This window comes from Microtus oregoni, unplaced genomic scaffold (assembly GCF_018167655.1).
Source record: "Microtus oregoni isolate MIOR12 unplaced genomic scaffold, Mior012 000041F_ref0000270, whole genome shotgun sequence".
NCBI lineage: Eukaryota > Metazoa > Chordata > Mammalia > Rodentia > Cricetidae > Microtus > Microtus oregoni.
Window position 1 is genome coordinate 10,271,700 of NW_024543208.1, and position 6,527 is coordinate 10,278,226.

The following is a 6,527-nucleotide window of genomic DNA, read 5'->3' on the forward strand; positions in this document are numbered from 1 at the left end:
TCATGAATATTTTTCTATTAAATAAAAGTCCTTTCCAGTTTAAATATAACATTGCTATTATATAATATATAAATAAACCAAAATAAAACATCCTCATAATGATCTTGATAAATACTCAAGCAATTAACAGTACCATTTATCTATACTTGAAATGTTTTGTTTGTGTGTCTGAAAAGGTCTCACTAAGGAAGGCCCCATATTGTTGGGGGAAGAGGCTTATTGGTTCCGGCCTCCCAGAACTGAAAAAAATCACACAGAAACTGTATTAATTAAATCACTGCTTGGCCCATTAGCTCTAGTTTCTTATTGGCTAACTCTTAAGTCATTAACCCATTTCTATTAATCTGTGTATCACTAAGATGTTGTGGCCTACCAGTAAAGTTTTAGCACGTTTATCTCTGGTGACTGATCCAAGGCATCCCCTTGACTCTGCCCTTCTTTTTCCCAGAATTCAGTCCAGTCCTCACCACCTACCTAAGTTCAGCCCTATCAGTTTCTTTATTCATTAATGGTAAGCACAACACAAAGAGGGGACTCCCACATCACTACATGACTCAGTCTTGCCTTTTTGCATTATAGAGATGTATACCACACCTGTTTCTGTAATTGTTTTATTTGTTTAGTGGTTTTGCTGGTTGATTTTGTTACTCATTTTCTTCAAATATTTAACAAAACATAAAGGGAATAGATTTAATATTATTTAATCAAAAGTCTGGGAAGTTTGAAAAAAAATATTACCTTTAAAAATCAGAAAAAGGCAAAAAAAAAAAACAAAACACAGTGTTGACTGCTGCTTAACATAGACCTAAGGTAGAAACAAACATGAAAGGCAGAAAGCCAATCAAATGATTCCTAATAAAATTCTGCTGTACTCACAGATCTGTGCCTTGTTCAGTTGTAATGACAGAGGCTTTGTTTTGCCAGCAAATGGGAGCAGATGCAGAGACCCACAGCCAGGCATTATGCAGAAAGAGAGAGATACTAAATTTTAGATGTCTATCAGCTCTTTCTCCTCTGAGATTGTGAAATTCCACAGAAGAGAGGGAAGAAAGATTGTAGGAATCAGAGGTGATGGAGGACACCATGAATACATGACCTACTGAATCAACTCATTGGGACTCATATGGGTTCAAGAGACTGAGGCAGCAAGCACCTGTCCTGCATCGTTCTGTACTAAGTCCTCTGCATATATGTTACAGCTGTTAGCTTGATGTTTTTGTGGTTCTCATAACAGTGAAAGTTGGTGTATCTCTGATTCTTTTTTTTTTTTTTTTGGTACCAAAATTCTTTATTTAAAGAAATGGTACAAATGAAAGAACTTAAGCGGATGTTTCGGTGCGACTCATAGAAAAGATAAAGGCAGACCGACATGCACACACTGCCTCAGTCACCAGTAAAGTCACTGCGGCTCTGGGGAAGTCAGCTTAGCTCTGATTACTGTGGCCCTGGGTGTGCTTGTCAAACAGATACTCTGCCATGGCAGCTTCGGGGGCTCCCATCTAGCGCAAGTTGGTCACGTGGTCACCCAGTTCCTTGATGGATTTCACCTGCTCACTCAGGTAATGTGTCTCAATGAAGTCACACAAGTGGGGGTCATTTTTGTCAGTAGCCAGTTTGTGCAGTTCCAGTAGTGAGTGCTTTAACCGAACCCAGCGCTCGACACCTCCGACCCCAGCCGGCTGCTCCAAGCCAGAACCCTCTGCAAACTCGTTGCTCCGCTGCTCCAGCGTCGCCATGACCACCGCGTCTCCCTCGCAAGTGCGTCAGAACTACCACCAGGACTTGGAGGCTGCCATCAACCGCCAGATCAACCTGGAACTGTATACCTCCTACGTCTACCTGTCTATGTCTTGCTACTTCGACGGGGATGATGTGGCTCTGAGGAACTTTGCCAAATCCTTTCTCCACCAATCTCATGAGGAGAGGGAACACTCTGAGAAACTGATGAAGCTGTAGAACGAACGAGGCTGCCGAATCTTCCTACAGGATATCAAGAAACCAGACCGTGATGACTGGGAGAACCGGCTGAATGCAATGGAGTGTGCACTGCACCTGGAAAAGAGTGTGAATCAGTCACTACTGGAACTGCACAAACTGGTATCTCTGATTCTTTTGCCCGCTCTTAAGACCCTTTCCCTCTTTGGCATTTCCTTGTCTAGCCCTAATGTGAGGACTTTTGCCTTGTCTAGTTGTGTCTTGTTTTGTCCTACTGGGCTGTCTCTTTGAAGCCTGTTTTTTTTTTTTTCAAAATAAGAAAGAGAAAGGGGGAGTATATCTGGAGAAGACAGGAGGTAGGAGGGAGTTGGAAGAAATTAATGGAGAGGAAACTGTGGCTGGGGTGTATCATATGATAGAAAAATCTGTTTCCAATTTTAAAAACTGATTAAAAAAAGAAATGGTGTAACTTACAACACTGAAAAAAGTATTGTTTTAAATACAAATGACAGTTTAAATATAATTTCATTCATAGTTTATTTCTGAAAATCAATATGTGTGTGTAAAATAGCATGTACAGAGCTTTGATTATGGAGCATGACCAAACCCATAGAATTTAAGGAGATGGAGAGAAGATATCTGTACTCACATGGTATACATTCATACAAATACACTCATAAACCTTAAAAATAAAATAAATCTTTTTTTTTGAAAAGGTAAAAGTAAGTAAACTATTTTAATGATTTTGAAAATGTCACAGAATAATTTGACAAATACATTCCACTTATAAAATGACATTTATAACAGATTAGAAAAACTTAGGACTAACTTTTCTTCCATGTTAAAACTTAACTCTTTTGAAGGCAATAAGTGTATTAAATTAAAGATTTCAATGAACAACCCCCCCCAAAAAAATTATTCTTTAAGTATTCACCACTACATTTGGAGAAAAGATGAAAATATGATTTATAAAAAACAAATACAGAAAATTATTATCTCCATGAAAAGAGTATGTACAAATACAATCTCAGAAAATGGAATAAATTAGAGGTGAATAATTTATAAGATAATTAAATAGAATTGCAAATAAAAATCAGTAACTCTTGTAATCATGCTATGTCAATATGCATTTAATGTAAGAGAAAACTCTTATTTATTAGTGGGATAGTAAAGATCAACTCCCTGGGAATACAAGATATTTTCAAGGCCCTTATGAAATTCAAAACTGTAAACTCTGCTATTAATCAAATAAGACTTGTATAAAAGAATGAACCCAAAGAAAAACATATAGTTATCCTCCTGGATATTGGAAGTATACAAGATTGCCAAGCAAAAATTGGGAACTTGGGGGTGCGGTGGGATGGGGGTAAGGGGAGTTGGGGAGAGAAACGTGAGAAGGGAAGGATGGGGAGAGCTTGGGGGAATGGAATGCTTGGGATAAAAGAAGGGTGGACATGGGATCAGGGAAGTATATATCTTAACTAAGGGAGCCATTTTAGGGTTGGCAAGAGACTTGACTCTAGAGGGGTTCTCAGGTGTCCAGGGAGATGTCCCCAGCTAGTTCCTTGGGCAGCTGAGGAGAGGGAGCCTGAAATGGCCCGATCCTATAGCCATACTGATGAATATTTTGCATATCACCATAGAACCTTTATCTGTCAAAGGATGGAGATAGAGTCAGAGACCCACATTGGAGCACTGGACTGAACTCCCAAGGTAGAAATGAGGAGCAGGAGGGAGAACATGAGCAAGGAAGTCAGGACTGCGAGAGGTACACCCACCCACTGAGACGGTGGGGCTGATCTAATGGGAGCTCACCAAGGCCAGCTGGACTGGGACTGAAATATCATGAAGTAAATATTTCTACATAATATTTAGAATCATATTCAAAGTCAAAAAGTATAAGGAGAGATTTTAATATGAAGTACACAGGACAAATACCTAAAATTTCTAAGAAAGGCACTTAAAATCAAGCAAAAGTCTAAAACTGGGAAGAATAACAAATGTATTTCACAGAAAATTGATCCCTGCAGTGACTGAGAAACAAATGCTATGGGAGCTACTTCTGCTCCTTCAGCCAATAGCCTTTAAGATACCAGCCCACTTGGGCATGGTCTATTTGGCTTGAAAAAGCAGTGGTAGCCATGTGCTCACTCTCTTGCTTCAGAATCTGCTTCTGGCTACCAAATCTTTTCCTGGTTGTGCAAGAGGGCTGTTGTCTAGGACTATGATCTATAAGTTTTTCCCTCTAAATAAATAACCCTTTTATTAATCATAATTCCAGATAAGTTTGGGACTGTTTTATGACTTACTCCTTTAAACAAATACACTGCTAAAGAAATACATGAGATCAACTTTGCCACATTCTCTCATAATTAATGAAAAGAAAATGAAAACAGCAAAGTTTTTATTATTTTGCCTGAAATAAAGGAGCAACCAAATCATCCACATGAACTACTGAGCAATGGATAGATACACTGAAAGTGATATAGGCTGATCTAGTTAAGGTTAAATCTGCACAATTTAACCTATGTGACATTTTATGTTTAAAACATCCTACATTTTTTGACCACATATATGCAAAGATATTAGTTATATTTAACTCTAAATGTCAATCAAATGAAGTAAATTATATTCACATGATGAATGTCTCACAGCTACTCCAAAGATGGAGAGTTTGTATCTGTACAAATACACAATATATACATATATACACTTTCATTACACACACAGACACACACGCAAGGGTAGTTATACTACACATACATGTGCACTTACACTACACACAGACACACATACACTCACATACACAGACACACACACACACATACAGACACTCATACATGGAGACAGACATACATACATGTGCACTTACATCACACACAGACATACATACATGTGCACTTACACTACACACAGACATACATACATGTGCACGTACATCACACAAGACTTACATACATGTGCACTTACATCACACACAGACATACATACATGTGCACTTACACTACACACAGACACACATCTGAACACTTACACTGCACAAATGCAGACACACACACTTACACACATGTGCACTTATGCTGCACACTCATACACATGTTCACTTACACTACACATCACAGACATATGCTCACATACACTTATACTACACAGACAGAGACACACATACTCACACACATGTGCACTTACACTACACACACACACACACACAGACACACATACACACATACCACACTTCCATCCATGAGCTTCACTCATATAGTTTATTGAAGTGTTCTTTGAAAAGAGGGTTTTAAAAGAAACATGTTTTCATTATTTTTTCTCTTATACTTTATCTACATTTACCAATGCGAACAGTTCCTCTACAAGAGAAACTTTAAGAGACAAAATATCTGTATTTCCCCTGATTATCTACAAGAGAAACTTTAAGAGACAAAATATCTGTATTTCCCCTGATTATATGAGAGGCAGATGACAATATTTTTGAAAGAATACTTTTATAAATTTTGTAAATAGCCAAAAATATTTTATCTTGAATATAAGGAACACATAAGTAAACTATAAAACATTACATAGTTGATTATATGTAGAGGCATGTAGGTTCACAGTTCATACCTATCACTAAGTCCTAGTGACCTATATTCAGCCATGAACAAGCAACACATTCTGGAAATTCTGCCTAGTTTTTATAAACCTTAGTTTCATACTAATATGAGAAGGTTAATAATTGTGGTAATAATGGTAAGCCCATTATTTTCTGCCTCATAAAGCTATTACACAAATTAAGTAAAAAAATACCATAAAGTTTTATCACAGCTCCTGACATGGTAGTTACTTAAAAACATTAACTGTAACCAAACTATAATAATAGCAAAAGAGTAGGAACATCAGAGAGGGCAATGGGGAGTTAGGAGAAGATTGAGATCAGTGAGTTACAGAGTGAGATATTGTTTCATAAGAAAAAAAAAAGAGGCAAAAAATTCCACAGGAGTGGGACTAAACCAGCTACCTAGGCCAGAGTGGGCCTGAGAAAGCAAGCTCCACTGGAGCAAGAGCTGGGAGACAATCCAGTTCTAGAACATTGGTGGATTAGGATAGAGCAAGCAACCTGGTCCGGAGCAGACCAGAGACAGCAAACTCCACCAGAACAGGTACAGGGCAGTAACCACTGAACAAGTGAGCCAGAGGCAGAGACTGCTGAAGGTCTGGACTTGAATCTGGGACCTTCAAAAGAGTAAACTAAGCCAGAACCCCTGTGGATCTGGTCGTGAGTCTAGGAACTCTGAGGAACTAGGCCTGAGCCAGGACCTCTGCCAGTCTGGGCGTGAATCTGGGATCTCTGAGGGAGTAGGCAGGAACCAGAGATCTCTGTGGGCCAGGTGTGAGTCTGGGACCTCAGAGGGAGTAGACCTGAGCCAGGTCATCTGCAGTTTTGGATGCACCCTAGCCTGGGAAATCTGAGGCAGTAGATCGGAGCCAGAGACTTTTACAGGACCAACTCTTAGCCAGGGACCTCTGCAGGAGTAGATCCAGACCAGGATTGACAGAAACAGGTCAAAGTCAGCAGCCTAGGGCAAATAGGTCTGAGAAAG

The 6,527-nt window shown here is 39.0% G+C and overlaps 1 pseudogene; it reads left to right on the plus strand.

Annotated features, from left to right (window-relative positions):
- The first annotated feature begins 1,572 nt into the window (after positions 1–1,572).
- LOC121433791 lies at positions 1,573–2,226 on the plus strand (annotated as a pseudogene).
- Positions 2,227–6,527: the final 4,301 nt, after the last annotated feature.